Source organism: Lissotriton helveticus, chromosome 4_1 (genome assembly GCF_964261635.1).
Source record: "Lissotriton helveticus chromosome 4_1, aLisHel1.1, whole genome shotgun sequence".
NCBI lineage: Eukaryota > Metazoa > Chordata > Amphibia > Caudata > Salamandridae > Lissotriton > Lissotriton helveticus.
In genome coordinates this window covers 444,292,054-444,310,475 of record NC_136063.1, presented here as the reverse complement: position 1 = coordinate 444,310,475, position 18,422 = coordinate 444,292,054, and the positions used below count along the sequence as shown (strand labels likewise).

General features: G+C 42.5%; 1 protein-coding gene across 1 annotated transcript in view; it reads left to right on the top strand.

Moving 5' to 3' along the window:
* Window positions 1-18,422, top strand: part of DPY19L4 (dpy-19 like 4) — a 672,410-nt gene that overhangs the window by 247,293 nt on the left and 406,695 nt on the right. The window lies entirely within an intron of this gene.

Below are 18,422 nucleotides of genomic sequence, written 5' to 3'. Positions count from 1 at the left end.
AATATTCAAATTTCAGTTCTCTTTTTTTGTATGTTGCCTAAGACATTTTCTGACGTCAATTACCTACAGAGAAATGTCCTAGTTAAACAGGAGTGAGTTGATGAAAATATGCTATGCAATAATGAGGAGACTACTCGAGTTCTGATTTCAGAAAAGTATGTTTTTTTGTACTTCCCAGTCCCTTCTTTGCTAAGTTATGTGTCTTGGTAAAGCATGTATTTTATACACTGCTTACCTCAATATTCCTTGCAGTCTGCACCCATCTCTCTTTAGTTCCCAAACCATGAGAATATGGTACCCAGCAGTGCTGGGGCTTGGAATGTTATGTAAAATATGTTAAAAACGCAAATAAAATTAAAAAACAAACCTATAGCTGTGTGCCGGCACAGCTTCATACGCCTACCTTCTATTTTTGTGCAGTTTTATGCAGCACAAACTTGGCCCAAGGGCATTAGAGTGCTTTATATGACCACCCGCTTGCATTGCACACTGTTTTACACACTGGGAGATTACATGATTTGACCAGAATCAAAAGATGTTGGTCAAAGGCAGGACTTAATCCTGATTTCCCAGTTCCAAAACCGGCATCTCAGGCTGTCAGGGCCACAATTCTCTTTGGTAGGTGCATCTCCTCAATCACGGCAGAAAGCTGCACACACACACACACACACACATATATATATTCCTCTCTGTGTGTGTGTGTGTGTGTGTGTGTGTGTGTGTGTGTGTGTGTGTGTGTGTGTGTGTGTGTGTATATATATATATATATGTATGTATATATATATATATATTACCTACTGGCGGTCGCCAGTAGGTATATATAGTTAGGATTTTTTCCCTATGGGATTTTTGAAAATTCTATGTCTAATAACTTTGGCGTTTGTGGACGGAATTGGATGAAATTTTCTGGAAAATGGAACATTTTGTTTCTGAGCAGCCCCTGAAAATTTGGGGGGTGTTCGTCCAGGGGGGGCCAAGAAAAAAAGGGGGTCCCAAAACGTGTTTTTAACATTGAGTTTTCCATAGGGCGGTTGGCCTCACTTTTAGCCCGAACGGCTGAATGGATTTGCACGAAACTTGGCAAAATTGTAGGGACTGGTAGCCCGATGTGCCTTTTGTAGGTCTCAATATATGTGCTCCAGTGGATTTTGAGAAATTAACGTTCAAAAAAAGATATATATCTAGAGCCGCGCCTGGAGCGCTCCCCGGTACGCGTACCGGGGAGCGCTGCAGGCGCGCCACGCGACTTGCGCACGGCAAGCTGATTGGTTCTCGGGTGTCTGTAAACATTCGAAACAGTCCGCAGCGGCCGCCATCTTGTGTCTCGGTAGGATTGAGACACAAGAGGTGGCAAAAATCAAAGGGGGAAATGAGCAAGAGGGGGCAGGGTACACACCCCCTGACCCCCTAGGTTTCATGTGGGGGCCATAAAAGGCTCCCGCGGGTGAAAAAAAAAATAATAAAAAAATTCGATTTTCGCGGGGGTGAGCGCCCGGTACGCGCACCGGGGAGCGTACGGGGGAGCGTACCATGGAGATTAAAAATGACAGACTTTTAAAAAAATAAAGCTTCTTTTTAAAAATTGGAGGTAGTTCTGAAAAGAACTTTTTTTTTGATTTTGTTGTTTTATATATTTTTTTTTGTTTTTGTTGTTTTATATTTTTTTAGACTTTTTAAAACAATTTTATATTTTTTTTGGATTTTTTTCAAGGGAAAAACAAAAACAAGGATTCCAAAACTGCTCAACAGGAGCAAAAAAATTTGAAAATTTAGGGACTGGAAGAGCAGCGGTGTTGCTGTTTCTTTAGGGCAATCAGTTCAACACTCTGCTCCCCATAGCAGAGCAGTTCGTCACACTCTTTGCACAAAAATTTGATGCCCGCAAACACCGGCTGAATGTTAGGAACCATTCTTCCACGGGGTGGTCCCGAAGGTGTTGCTCCACCAGTGGAGGTGCTGCCGCCATCTGTGGGTACATTCCGTGCCAGCTCTCTGACACTCTCCCTGGCAAAGTTGTTAGGGTGTCTTCTTTTCACATGCCGGATCAAATTAGCATTCCCAAAACTATATTTTTTCAGAGGATTGCCTCTGGATAAACTACTCCCACATATTTTGCATGTTACTTTGGGAGCGTTGACTTTTTTCTGTCCTGGGATTTCGTAAAATTTCCAGATGAAATGGGTTTTTTTCTTTTGCTGAGGAGGGTCCTCATCTAAAAATCCCTCTGAATCACTGCTGGATGACTCTCTTGCAGCCATTGCTGGAGATCAGAAAAGTAGGAGATAGAGTAGACACAACAGCTCTTGCTCTCTCCAAGTACAAAGCAATAGTGAGAGAAATGGGTGGGTTTCACACAATTTGGAAAAAAAAAAGTTCTGAACCAATGAAAAGTGTTATTTTAAAGTCACATGGTTTGACGCGCTTACGCTACGCGTCCCGGGCGTGTATCGTAAGCGCATCGGGGCGCTTACGTTGCGCGATCGTATGCGCTTCCGGGTGCGCTTACGCGGTGCGTCATAAGACTCATCTCGCGGCTACGCGATACGTGTCTTATGACGCAAGGCGTGGCGGCTACGCGATACGTCACGATGTTGTTTTCGTTCTCGGCAATAGCGCTTCCGGGACGCGCATTAGTACGCGCCCCGGGGCGCGCCGCAAGATTGCGCTTACCCGTGCGTTCACCTGTCCGCGCCCCGGGAGCGCACTAAAAATAATATTAAAAAAAAATAAAATATAAAATTAGATTTAAAATGTATTATTTTTATAAAGATTTGCTATTAAAAAACCTATGAAATTCACTGAAAAAACCATAGGTTATAGACCATATATAGTTAGGAATTAGCATTTACAAAACCTTGAAAATTCACTGAAAAAACCATAGGTTGTAGACCATATATAGTTAGGAATTAGCATTTAAAAAACCTTATTTTACTCACACAAAACCATTGAAATTCCATATATAGTTAGTTGTACTAACTATATATCGCGCACCCGCAATCCACTGCTGATGATGTCACATATTACATCATTCATGACATGGTCAGTGACATCACTGATGACATCACTGATGACATCTCAAATGACATCACTGATGACATCACTGATGACATCTCATTTCACATTACTCATGACATCATTCATGTGATGATACGATGAACCTCTTCAGACTCTAATAAAAACGTAGATACACTCAGTGTAAACAGACACTCACAGACTGTCACTCATCCATGGAGTTACTCACACACCTAATCAGTCTTGCAAAGAATCAATCACACCTCCATTTCCGAAAACTATATAGTTAAACACACCTTACTTATTGAAACATATAATAACACATATTTACTCTGTTATACAATCCCTGATACAAGTTCACAATAATCCATACAGCCACTCACACATTCACTGTCTCTTATGCACAGTTATTTATATATGTCAACTACCACATGTACTGTGTTTTACATATGTACTTACTTTGACATGTAGCACTGAGATATCCATTCACTCACCAATACACTCATGCACACAGTAAACCGCCCATACAGCTGTTTCCACATGCACTTTTGAACCCATACATCTAGTGAATCAACTGCTCACACATCTATGCACAGTCATACACCTCCCAGCCACCCACACACACACACTCAGTCTCCCATACAAATACTTGGCCAACTAATCAATAACCCATATAGTTAGTCATATAGCTAATGATCAACACATGCATCAGATTACAAAACAACAGACACAATGGTGCACAATTTAAAACAGTTTAGTCACTAACCCATGCACTCAGTGAGACACATTTAATCACTCACTTATACAGTCAGTCATGCACCTACTAAATACATCATCCAGACACTTATACATCCACTCATTCTTCAATATATAAGACATATTTTAACTTTACAGAAACATACAGTCACTGGATGTTGTCATCAGTGATGTCATCAGTGATGTCATTTGAGATGTCATCAGTGATGTCATCAGTGATGTCACTGACCATGTCATGAATGATGTAATATGTGACATCATCAGCAGTGGATTGCGGGTGCGCGATATATAGTTAGTACAACTAACTATATATGGAATTTCAATGGTTTTGTGTGAGTAAAATAAGGTTTTTTAAATGCTAATTCCTAACTATATATGGTCTACAACCTATGGTTTTTTCAGTGAATATATATATATATATATATATATATATATATATATATATATATATATATATATATATATATATATATATATATTGCTGCAACACATTCGTATTTTTGCGAAAGTAGACGGCACTCAAAGTTGGTTTTCCAAAGTGATTTATTGGCAGACCCCCTGCCCCCTCGACAGACGCGTTTCACCTTTACGGCTTTGTCAGTGTCAACCAGTGTATCGTAACAGACACCATTATATCTCCGCCCTTCTCCCAGCATAGAAAGAGGACTAGCCATGCCAGTACATTTCGGCGGCCATCTTACAGTGTACTTCATATTGAAAACATTAAAATACTATATGTATAAGAAGAAATGGTGTCAATAAAGTGCTCGTGCTATTAAAAACAACATGGTTTTAGCCTCAATTCATCACTTGTAAATCTCTTTGCAACGCATACCACATACAATATAGATCGGGAAAAACAAATAGCATTACCCATATTTCCAGATCAAAAAGTGCATTCTTATATTTCCTGGAGCCCCAATCATACGTTTATCATTTTCTGAAGGGCACACAATGAATTCTCCTTGTGAGATATGCCAATTGTTTGCACTAATTGACAAGCTCTGTGGTAACTATTTATTCTGCTCACTGTTATACCAATTGTATTCCCTTATTTTTGTGTCTGTAAGCGTTTATATCTAGCCCTCTATGGGCCTGCTCGACTATAGGATATTAGTTCATGATGTAGTTTCGCCCTGAATGGGCCTACATGTCAGTGTAGCCTGTATATCCATTGCTAGATAAGGAGGAGGGAGAGGGGTAGAGCCCTCATGTCTATCTGCCTATATCTATTTTGTGAAATGTCATACTCTTAATTCGATATTGACTTGGGTGTCGGCATTACTCGGTACGATGTGTACCTGTTGTCTGTCTGTACTTTGCTTATTCTAAGTGTACCCACAGTTCTTCGTCGTTATTTAGCCCTATCGGTTGCATGCTTTGGAGATCGATAATATATTTTGATTCTAGTACCCTCAGGGCTCTAGCCCTGTCTCCACCTCGTTCCTTCCTGTCTAATTGATCCATAAGAAAGAAGGTCAATAAATCTCGATTGCTGTTATGGTGGGTTTCAAAGTGGCGTGCCACTGGGTAACTTTTGTCTCTGTTAGTTATAGCACGCATGTGCTCCAGGATACGTTTTTCTGCCGGGTTGATGGTGCTCCCAATGTATCGCTTTGGGCGAGGGCATTCCAAACAGTAAATAGCAAAATCCGAATTGCAGTTTAGGAATTTGGCAATTTCGCTAGTGGGTCGTAAATCATTTGGTCTCCCTTCATATTTGGTCCTCTTCCTACTATGTTTGCACGCCTTGCAGTGCATGCAAGGGAAGAAACCTTGGATGGGTTTCATCTTAGATGGTTTAGGGGGATCCTCAAATTGACTCCTAGTCCGATGGTCGCTAAGCGACTGACACCGTCTATAAGTTATAGATGGTTTAGGAGGTAGCCTATCCTTCATGACTGTATCTGTTCTTAGAATGTGCCAGTTTTTATTAAATATCTGGACCAACTCACTTGATCTCATGTTGTAACCAGTGATCATCCTTGTTACTGCCTCAGACTCAGTCACCTTGCTTTTGTTCTTCATGAGATCCTTTCTGTCTATGAGATCTACTCTACTCGACGCACTAACTTATAGTGCTGTTGAATAACCTCTATCTTGAAACCTATTTACAGCTGCATCCCGTGCCTGTGAGAAGTCGTTAGGATCCGAACAGTTTCTCTTCAAGCGGAGCAATTCTCCAAAGGGGATGTTGCTTATCAGACATTTGGGATGATGGCTTGCCGCATGTAATACGGTATTGCCCGCTGTAGGTTTTCGGTAGAGTTTTGTCTGTAGAGAATTCTCTGCTACATAGACTTCCAAGTCGAGGTAGCACACAGATGTATTGCTGATGATACTGGTAAATCTTAAATTGAGATCATTGTCATTTAGCGTGGCAACATATTCCTCAGCCGAGGATCTGTCGCCACGCCATATATATATTTATATCTGTGTGTGTGTGTGTGTGTGTGTGTGTGTGTGTGTGTATACCTCTATATATGTGTATGTGTGTACCTATATATATGTGTACGGTTCTGTGATTAGGGTCCATATATTTTCGGATATGCATTGGGCTCTATCAATGCCACTTACATATGTTTTTATATGGTACTTGCGTGGTTATGCACAATTTGGTAGACTTGTGTCTGTTATCGCCACCTTCTGTTCATATACAGTTGGGGTTGTACTACTATTGACGCTCTGCTTATGCTGTTGTCTTATGTCTCCCTGTCCAAGGGTTTTCATGTTAGGTGAGCCTCACGGTTCGCTCTAACGGTCTATGTATTTTCTAAGGACATTTCTAGCTTGCTGTCCTTGTTCTTGCTGTCTTTGTCCGGTATTTCCATGCTAATCAAATTTTTTCCTAGCCTGCATGAGTTTGGTAGTTCCCCGTATGGGTTCCTTGAGACATCTTGTCTCCTGTTCTGTCACATTTTGTTTGCTTTTCAAATGCTTCATTTCTTACTTGAAAGTGTGTTTTATGAAGTGGTATGTTTATCCACATCTGGGTGGAACACTCTATCCCCTTGCTAGGATGGTCTTCTTCTGTGCCAAACATTCTGTTCTTTCTGATTTACTTTCTGTGTTTGCTGATCTCCTTTCCAGATCAGCTTTCTATTGTATCTCTCGTTTTTTGGTCTTCCTTTGACGGACCGGTATTACAGTACCATTCCCTTTTTACCCTGGGAATCCTATACCTAAGTTTCCTTCATCTGTTAGTGACTTGCCTTCTCTTCTGAGTGGCTGACAGTTGTATTCAGGTAAACTTATCCTTTCTCCATGTAGTTCCTTGTTCTTACCTCCAGGGGATTATTTTCTTTCCCTGTGGTCTAGCCACAGTTTCCATAACATGGCATGGACCTTTGTTGTCTATTCCTACATATGCTAGGTCTGTCATTACTTTTCACAGGCTGGTTGTCTCTGAGAACTTTTGTTGGCTTAGTTCACAGACCCACCTTCGGGTGTGTTATGGCTTTGGTATCTGATCCGCAAGGTAAGGAATCTGCGGCTAGATGTCTCTATCAGATGGATAAGTTACTTACCTTAAACGCTGTATCTGGTAGAGACATGGTCTAGCTGCAGATTCCTTACCGCCCCTCCCTTTCTCCCCGCTCTGCGAACTTCCTCAAGTATGAGGTTCTCCATTCCATGGACCTGATTTCCACACTGACGGCTATTCGCTGTGTAATCTGCTGCCCTGGTTTTCACCAATGCTGATGGTTCTCTGGTGATCTGCTTCCAGCGGTTCTTCGCTGTGTGGTCTTCAGCCCTGGTTTTTACCAGTTCTGATTATTTTCCAGTCTTCTGTTTACACAATCCGGTTGCTTATTGGCTTTAAAAAATAATAATAATAATAATAATAATAAAAACCAAATGAGATACCTTCCAATTTCTTTGGAAGAGATCTTATCTTTTTTGGCACACTGTTTCGATGGCCAGTTTCTGTGGGGGCTCGGCGTTCTGGAGCGGAAGTGTTCACAGAAGAAACTCAAGTCAGCGCGTTGGTGGTGGCTTGACGTCATGTCCGGAGACGTCAGTGCGGAGTCGCATGGTACCCTCCACTGGTGCTTAGAGGTATTGCTGGGAAAGTTTTCTGTATCTAGTCTGACGCCTGGGGAGAATTCAATAAGTAAGGAATCGGTGGCTAGACCATGTCTCTACCAGATACAGCTTTATCGAAGGTAAGTAACTTATCCTTATATCTCTGTTTCACATAGGGGATGTCCTAGGAAATAGAACCTGTAAGTGCATGGATAATAAGCAATATTCATTTAGGGCCTGTAAAAGACGCTGCAAAAACCCAAAAGCAATAAATATAGAACAATCACAATTTGGTATCTTTTACCTGACTGTACGTAACTTTGGTCTGAGGTCTTTGCTAGGGTCTTTTTGTAGGGCTTGAGTGTCCTGTCAACACAGGCTTTAGCATTTCTGTGAACAATTCCCTTGTCTTGCTTCACCAGGGAGCAGAGACTGTAACAATACAGGAAGAAAAGAAATAATGTCTGCATGTCACCTGTTGAAAATAATATATTAAAACCTCTAAATGCATGTTATTTAGGCCACTCCCAAAGCCTGATTTTTCCCTGAAGTATGAAGCTTTTCTCCAGTATATTTCACAGGACTATCTATGATGGTTAGAGTGGATTTAAAATTCTGTGGATCTTTCTCATGTCCTGATTGACATGGTAGAGGTCTAGGGGAGAGGAAAAAACTTGTAATTACAGATAATAATCCAGTGTTATTTCTTTTATCTACCAAAGGATACTAAATAAAATGGAGAAAAAAAAACTGAAAGCTAACTCAGTCCATCATAATGTTTGATCATTTGCCTAAAAGTATGCACGTTTTGTCAAAAGTTCTCACTAGGCTATCCGCACAGGACTAGAGAAAATATAAATTATGTGCTCGAACATTCATGTAAATAATTCTCTTGCCCATAATTATTAGAGAGAGGGCTCTAGAGAGTGTAACCCTGCAATATAGATAAAATCGGATTATTGCAACATATGTGGGGTTTTTTTACCGGAAAATCTGTAGTTTTTCAGAGCAGTTGTGAAATCCTTGGTGCGTCTCTTATCAATTTTTCTTGTGATTATTCTTTTGAATTCGCAATGGAGGAAAAGGAAGTCTGTGATTGAAATAATAAAAAAAAAATCTCTGTACAATTTAGTGGAAAACTTGCCCATGACCAGTAGTTCATATCCATATGTAAAAAAATAGTTTTGCTCACATCTTTTCTTTCCTTTGAATGTGGACCGTGGAGTAATCCTGCAGCAATACACTTTCATTGTAACCATGTTTACAATGCAATTGTTTTTCAACTGAGAAAGCACATTTCAACTGACATGAGTATAAAACATAAAGAATTCGAGGATTTTCTGGCCAATTCCTAGGTGAGTTTTGAAACTCTGGTTTAGAAGAACTTCTCCCACAGGCTACTTGTGTTCAGGAGAAGGTCAAAACCTATTTGTATGACAAATACTAATGCCGGTAAGCACTGCTTAAAAGGAGGTACTTTTTTCAGCATGGAGTAACAACCAACTGCACAGTTAACACAAGTATTGCACTTTGTAGGTCTCAGGATCAGGTTCTTCGTCAAATTGTTCTACTTGCAGTATTGGGTTTTCTTTACTCTGATCAGTTGTGTCCTGGAAATGACTTTTTAAAAATGTGTCCATGTGCCAGCAAAATCTTGAATTTTTTCCTGCAAGGTCTACACAGTTACAAAAGCTATTTATATAAGTTTTTAAGCATTCCCTAGGAGACTCTGACTCAAGTTCTTTGGGTGCATGCATGCTCTTATCTGCCACCAGAGTTAAGTGGGACTTTGAGTAACTATCTCCATTACTGCATTATGCAACTGAGTATGAAATCTATGTTTAGCCAAGGTGATAGGCTTGTTCTTGTGCTCCTCCTAGGCATTTTCTGTGGCACACTATGCTTTGAAAAGTGACATTTCTACTTCTTGATTTTTCTTAGCCTTTGTTGGCCCGGTCTTCAAATTTTATCGCAGCAGAGTACCCAGCATGCAAACTGCGGGCAGTCTGTGGCAAGGAGTTTTTATAAGATCTGTCGCCATTTTCTTTGCCTGCAGAGTACCTATTCCACTTGTCTGGAGATTTGTGTACAGTGACGTGGTTGGAGCAAAAATGAGGAGATAGAACTTGGCTGGTTGGTTTTGAAAATGTCACACAATCCTAACAACATATTTTAAGAATTGGGTCTGGTGTTTTGGAACAAAACTAAGAACGTCAAAGGAATTATTATGCAGGAATTTGATCAAATCAATGCACATAACATTGGCAGAGTTCTTTAAAGAATCAAAATCTTTTGTGAGAGCAGCATCATTAGCCCACAAATCCTGTCTTTTCCCCTTTCCCCTTCTCCCACCCAGCTCGATTTCCCGCTGCCCACACTGCCTCCCCCCGCCTCCCCCTCCTTCCCCCTATCCCCCCCGCCCCGCCGAGCACATTACGGCCAGTATCTTCCAATCCCCGCTGCCACTGGAGCGGTGCGTGTGCCCGCATCCACTTGCCTGGCCTGCACACTTCATGTAGACATGCGCACAAAAGAACAAGCACCCACCCAATTTCTGGTTCTACCACCTACCTTTTCAGGTTGTTCCTTATGTTTACCTGTTTAGCACTAAAGTTTTGAATGTCTATTGCATACCGGACGAGCCCACCCTGCCTTGGGCTATTATCACTATACATCCTATGTTCTGAATGGATGCCGAGACGTAATGTTTGCTCTACTACCACCCATGTTACCTCTTACCTACTGTTCATATGCTGATTATTAGTGAGATGGACATGCTACTTTGCTACCCTGATTATAAGATGGCCTACACGGCCATACTATATACTGTACGTGATTGACTGTAGTAGCTATTGCTCTGTTGATTATAATCAAGCATTACTAATCGATTATCATTTCTCTACTACTGTACTGTGATGTAAGAACTGATAAAATAAAAATGCAATAAACATATTCAAACAAAAAAATCATTAGCCCACAAACTTGGTGTTTCTCCTATGAGCTGAGCTGTTCAGCAGTCAAGCCACACATTTTTCCTTTTGTACAGCTCACGAAGAAAGACGGCATACGAGTAAAGCAGTCCAAAGAGCAAGTGGATGCAATAGATGCACATGTTGCATCAACAAGTAAAGGCTTTAACACTTGCCTAGCATCAGACCTGCATTTGACCTCGGGAATCTTTGCTCAGCCAAGTGCTAAGTCCTTTGTACACTGCATGGAATGTTAGAAGACCGTCTATTGAGTTCCCAATGCACATAGTTATGTCAAGACAATTTTGTTGGATAGTAGTTTGCACCAATTTGAACAATCCTTTTTCTACTGAAAGTGCTTACAGGCGTTCATAAACAGTGTCTATGACATACCATATGATAACGGACACCGGCCAGTAACAGTTATATCTTAAGTTGATTCTTACCTGGATTTAGTTCATACAGTTTTTTATTGGTTTAGAAATTTGCTCTATTACATAACCAATAGTGGTCTTTGACATGAAGGTCACAGGCACATAACATCCACCTTTCTGTTTTCCTTTGGAAGTGAGAGTCCACACATTGTTTAAGAGGTTGGTCATGCTTAGATAGGAGAAAGATGATTTCAGAATAGTTTCTATGATCAAACAAATGACCATCCACATTTATTTCCCCTGATAGCAGAGCCCTCTTGTTCCAATCTGTTAAAAAATGTCAGATTAGTGCAGGCTTTTCTGGATGTGGTGGAACTGTAAAAGCTGAGCACTAGATGGGCCCTAGAACACTGATTTATTCTTTCTGAGTTGGTGGCAGCCTGTGTCTGTGCGTCCTGGTGAGGGCGAGTTAAGGTTCAGAGAGGATCAGATGGTCCTCTGGAGTCGGTGGTCCGACCCTGTGGGGCCTCGGGCTTGGGATAGTTACAGAAAAGAAAGGCTTGGCGAGAACTCTGTAGTTATGGATGGGAGGGTTGAGGCTTGTCTTCTACCTAGGCCTCAGGAGTTAGATACGGTCACTGAAAGCCTACCCCTGGAAACCTTCCTCCTGGCTAGGACTTAATGCAGTGAAGAAGAGATCTGAAGCATCAGCCTGTTGAAGCAGGTCTCTTGGTTGCTTGTGGGTTAGGTAGCTCTTTACTTTATCATCCTGCTGCGACCTCTATGTAAGAACCTGCTGGTGGTGGCCACTTTAGAGTCTGCCTGGAAATGGTCTGATGTAGGATGCTGACCAGATGATTTTATATCTCTCACCTGGCTAATGTGGGTTTGGAAATTAGGAGGCGGAAAGGAATTCTACTGCCTCACTGACTGGCTGAGAAAGGAGGAGTGGTCAGAGCCTTGAGACATAATCCTATGTACTTGCTGTTTTCCCACCCCTGCAGGTAGCAGAGTGGGAAATTTGGTGTTACCATATGGACATCAGGCAAGAAGTTTGAATGTCCCTTTCTGCTGAGGAAAAGAAAAACCACACAATCGCCAGCAAGATCCCTGTTACAAGCTTGGGATTCAGTCACTGAAAATATGAAGACAATTATTTATTGATGTCTGGAAGGCAATATGAAGGGTGGAGGGAGGCAACATGGACAATGAATGTTATTTGGCTGAATGGTATGACATGGCCAGAGTTGTCCCTGTCATAGCACTTTTTGTGTTTTGGCAAGAGGCGAGGTAAACAACTACATGAACTGTGGGGACAAGCAACAACACAGATGATTCAAGCAACATAACAGACAAGAGAGAGTCGGTGGAACAAGCAACAACACTGCCAAAGGAGGGCAGATGGGAAAGCAAAAACATGGACGAGGCAGGGCGGGTTGGGGCAAGCTACAACACTATGAGGACCGGTGTGGGGGTAACAACAACACGAGGGAGGGAGGGCTTGTGCGGGCAAGCAACAACATAGGGAAGAATGGAAGGCAAATGGGGCAAGCAACAACCTAGACAAGGTAGGAAGAAGAAGCCCACAATGAAGCCAGCTACAAAGATGCACTCTAGTAGAGTGCGTAAATGCAAACAAAAAGTAGTGCCTACAAAAATGAGCAAAGGTAGGATACAAGTAAAGCATTCATGCTCCAGGTAAGGGACACAGACAAAGAGGAAGGAAGCCTGTGGGAGCTGACCAGTAATAAACAAGCAAATGAGAGTGACAGTGAAGCCAACCAATAGTATGCAATGGGTGGTCTCTAAGCCTTATAGAAAACAAAAGTTCTTGGAGAGACAGCACATGTGGCTGACTAGGCGAGACCTAAAAAGGTCATGTTTAATTTAATTACATTTGGACTTGCGAAGCCAAGGTGAAAATGGCCACAACTGCTGACCTGGCCTTCCAGCAAGATCACTTTGCAATGCACCCACCTCCACCATTGACTGAATATGACATGCAGCTGTGCGGGTAAGGGTTCAGAGGAAGGACACCACCACTGAGCCCAGCTGGCCACACTGTAGCTGATGGGAAAGAAGGCCTAATGGCCAGTTGGACACAGGATCACCCAGCCTTCCAGTGAGAGTCTGCTGCACACCCTCTGTCCTCTGGGCTCCATTGTTTGAAAATGAAGGCTGGGCGGGGAGGGGATAAATAGAAAAACACTGCTGATGGTCTGAAGTTTAAGATGACCCAATGGCCAACACCTGACCTAGCCTGGCCTAGAAACAAGGCTTCTGCACAACCCCCTTCGCCGCCTCCTCCCCATCACCCCCAACCGTTAGGCTGAATGTGAAAGCCTGGCAGGGAAAGTGTCAAGAACACTGCTGCTATGCGCGGCCCGCCCCATGGGGACAGAATTGAAAATAATCCAGTCCTGGCCCCAGCGCCTGTGCGCCCGAGGCAAAGCACTCAAGGTGCCTAAAGTCTACGCGCTCATGCAGGACCCTTATAACTGGGCTGCCGTGTTGGGTCATTGCGGGCCCATGGACGAGGGGGAGGCAGAGGCTCTCCTCAAAATAGGCAAATAATACAGCAGACAGCTGGCACTTTGCCAATACAACCGTGATCTGTTTCTGTGGTGCTAATATGGGTGTGCTGGTTCCAGTATATTGCCTGATGCTCTGGGGTTGGTTGTGCTTCACCCCTAGAATTTCCCTTTTGTATCCAATATGTCTATTTCTTGGCGAGTATTGTGGTTCTCTGCAGTCTTTGAATTCACATGTCATTTGTACTTCTACTAAATTTGATTATCTCAGAATATACAAAAGGGCCCAGGTTAACACAGAGTTGTGTACCAACAGTTTCTTTAGCTTAGATTGAGACCTAGCTCTTTCTTTATAAATGCAGAAAGAGGCCAAAAAACATAGCGGTTCCAACAAATCTGTTGTACAGTTTTCCAGCACATAGCATAGAAAGATGACCTGAGATTTTATGCGCGTCCACAATAATAATCAAGGGAGATGTTTTCAACAACAAGTACTGTTATGGTACTCAGATTCTTCATTTACTTTTTAGTACTTCCTATTGGCTGTACAGGGTAGTCCAAGTCTCCTTTTGTCCTGTTTGACTAAATGATAAAAAGTTTCTGAAATGAGATTCTAGTTCTTATTACTTGGCATCACAATTAATGTTTTGCATTCATCACAGATTGGAATAAGATTACAGTATGTCTGTTTAGGTTCCATGTCCTACTAAGTACCTGCAGTTTCTGCTAATTTGTTCACCCTCTGCAGAAGATCTATTTCTCTTCTTAAACATAATGGACAGGCTATTAATAGCCATCAAATCTTTTCTGGAGGAAAACTCCCAGCTTGCCTAATTGCAATGTTGGACCCTGCTCATTTGTAGTCAGTCTTTGTGTAAGCCTTTTGTTCCTCCGATACTTGTTTGGTTAGACTCTGGTTTCTTTTGATGATACAAAAACAAGATGAAGTCCGCTACATCGTCCACTGCTTCTTCAGTAGGCCTGGGAAGAGACTGCACTCTAAAAGGCCCTCATCTGAGACTTCTGTTGATTGGGTTTGAGACCAAGAATTTAGCAGGATCCAGAGCTCTTAGGCACTGAGGGTGAATGAAAGCGCCCAATCGGACTGTATGTTTATGCCTTTGTCAAAGCCTAGGAGTTATCCATCTGCCTCGTTTTCCCAAAAGAACTATCTGTTAAGGTGTCTTCCAAAGCTACTCTTCATACGGGGAGCTTCCCACACATCTCCAATATTACTTCTCCTGACAATATCAACTCCATTGCCTCTTCAGTGACACATTACTAGCTCTGCCTTTTCATTGACCATCGCTTTGTCAAATTAACACATGAAAGTAATTAAATAAATATCACTCCTCTATTTACTTTGGTGTAGTTTATTATCGTTAAAACTCAATTAACAGGACATTAAAAGTAATTAAATGAAATTGTTAACATTTGTGTAGTTTGGTATTTAAGCATCAAATTAGTATTTCGGCTAGTTTAAGGGTAGCATATTTGAAAAATAATATTACATGTATAAAATTGTTTCTAATAATTGGGAAAAAAGGAACTCGCCTGTGTAAAATAGTTTGATAAATTAGCTGTATGTAACACAATTAGCAGGAAGTGCGATACAGTCCTGCTTTAACCCATTTTGTACCTGCATACTCATTCTGTGAGCTTAGTTATATCTAAATCCACGTGTCAGTATGTAATTCTGTTAATGATTTTCTGAAAACTAGTTGGAATGTCCTGTTTATTAATTTTAACCACAATCTAGGGCGGCTACATTATCAAAGGACCTCAAAAATCTATATAAGCAACATGTAGAGGTTGAGCTTTGCTCGTGATCTACTTTTTTTCACTCACTAAGGGATTTAAAAATCATCATATCTGTAGTTTGAGTTGCTACTAGGAGAGGCAAGATGGTGGCCGCAGCAGTGGCCGTGTGAGGTGCTCAAAACTATGCTCCGTTTGACTCCTCAATAAACCCTCAACGAACACTCTGGTTTCCCCGTTCCCGAAGCGGTAGTAACCCATGGAAAGCAGTGGGTAAAGCGGGGGGATAGCACGGGTGCTTACCGTGTATTTCAGTACCTGGCAACCTTTAGCAGTGGCGTTCTGTGGCGGTTGGTTGGCCGTCTGGCTCCTCACACTGACCGGCTCTGTGGAATTTTGCAACAAGCTGCAGCTGCGGCAGCTCAATCTCTGCGAGGTGCAGATCTGTGTCGATTGGAGAGAGCGTGGTTCGGCACACAAGGTAGTGTGCGGGCTTAGCTGTGGAGGTCTGTGGAGTGTCCGGAGAAGAGCCCGAGTGTTATTTTGACAGTACGATTGTTCCGTGGTCCGGTTGGATTCTGAACGTCTACAGCCTTCGGATTTTCTGATCGTATAGGCAATGGCACCGAAGGGTAGAGGAGATGCGAGGAACCACGGAGGAACAGCTGCGACCGCCTCCGTGAGTACTCCCGCTGAAGGGGCGGCAGTGACTGTTTCTATAGTACAAGATAATGCTGGGGGCGGTGAAGCTAATAATTTCATGAATGTCCCCCCGGACAGTACTGCTAGTGGCGATAGGAGCTGCAACGGAATGCAATCAGCTGATATGCTGAATTTAATAGGGCAGAATGACCATCAAACTCAGAAGGGGTGTCAAATACAACCTCCTCAAGATGTTCCACTGAAACAACGGGTCGTCCCAGCAATATTCAATAAAAAAGGAATCAAAGTCAAACCCGGGGCAATTGCGGAGTCCCAAAATGTTCAAGTGATGGCGGTTGCTCAGCATGCGCCGTTAATAGCTGAGAGTGCGAACCCCTCTGCCGAACACTCAATGCGGATGGTTCCAATGGATCAAGCAGGGGGAGCAAGGGGAGAGGATCTTTTTATTGAGCCCGCAGTGGAAAATGGTGAAGTTATAACAGGAGAAGCCGGTAATATAGATTCCAGTAACTGTCCAGTAAATGAGAAAGGTAGTGAGTCTGAGTATACTGGCTCAGATGGCAAGTTTTATTCTATGTCAGATTTAACAACGGCATCTGACAAAGAAAACGATGAAGACAGCCTAAGTAACCCAGGAGATTGGGGGGTTACGCCTGGTGACGAAGTCCGGGAGGACCAGGAGGAGCTTAAATATACACTGTCCCAGGGAACAGTAAGGAGAGTTGCAGAGATGGAAGACAATTCAGGGCAGGGTCAATGTTCACTAGTGGCTCAGTTTAACTTGGAGGAGGATTTTGAGGAGGACTCAATAACTTTAGGATTGATTTATAAAAGTATAATGTCGCATCGAAATGAGACCAGAGCTGAGGGCCTCCGTACACAAGGAGCGGTGAGAAAGCTCCAGAATACAGCCCGACGTCTGGTGAAAACCTGTGCGAAGGTTACTACACGGGTCGTAGAAGTTGAGGAGCGAGTTTCCTCAGCAGAAGACACCTTGGCTAAACAACAGATAGTTATTGAGACCTTGCAAAAATCCAAGTCAGATGTGGACTGGAAGCTCACAGACTTAGAGAACCGGGCAAGGTGCAATAATTTGCGCGTTCTAGGTATTGCTGAAGGAAAAGAAGGCTCAGACCCACGCAAATTTATCATCCAGCTTTTTAAGGAATCCTTTCCTGACCTTAACGCTTGGAACTGGGACATTGAAGTCATTAGGGCACATAGGTTCCCATTTGTGATACGGCAACGTGGTAATGATCAGAATGTATATCCCAGGGCAATTTTAATTTGCCTCAATAACTACCTATTGAGAGAGGCATTATATGATTTGGTCCGGCCTGAGCGAAAACGGAAAGGCACTGGATGTGAGCTCTTTGTGCGCCCTGACTTTTGTCCTATGACGGTGCATGAGCGATGGTAACTGAGGAAACTAATTGCACCTTTTCAGGCAAAGGTGGCCCAATGCTTCCTGCTCAATCCGGCTAAACTGAAGACGATTTGTAGAGGCCAAAGCCGATATTTCACTTCTGGCTCAGTGACACAGGCTTACTTAAAAGAAATGGATAATCAATCAAAAAGCCCAAATTCTAGTAATACATGAATAGATAATGGAAATGGCTTAAATTAGAAGTGGCTGTATTAGTATTTGAAATGGGTTGTTGGGTTTTACACGCACCGGGAGCGTAATGTTGTGATAGTCATATTGTACGGGCTCTCTCTCTCTCCCATAGGACTTAACTTTCTGTTTTCTAAAATGTTTTTTTCTTCTTTCATTTACTATTTTTCTGTCTTTTGGTGTGCTTCCTTTTTTATTTAAGGGGGAGTACTCGATGACACATGCAAATATATCCAAAGATATGAGTAGTCACCCAATATAGGATCTCTGATGGTTTTGTATGAAAAGAATCACGGGGAACAGAGTTTGTAATTTATAGAGTGCCTGATGTAAGGCTTATGATTGGGGTGAGGAGGGAGCGAGCGGGAGGGTGGAGGGTTGGGGAGTCAAACACTAGGGGCATAGGTGAAGGCATGTCCACATCGCAGAGGACATGGTCCTTAAACCTCGTTGTGGGTGGTGGAGGGGTGAGGGGATGGTGAAGGGTAGGGTGGGCAAGAGAATGGGGGGATGTGGGTGGGAACTGGGCAGGAAAAAGAAAATAATACATGAATCTAGGTTGGGAAAGAGTCTTTTTGATAGGGCAGTCAGTGATGTTTTTCTGAGTAAATTGTGGACAAATGGAAGAAAATCAGACATGTTAGATGGCAGGTAGGGGGATCAGGGTAGGCACGTTGAATGTGAGGGGGTTGAACTCACTGGAGAAACGACGACGGGT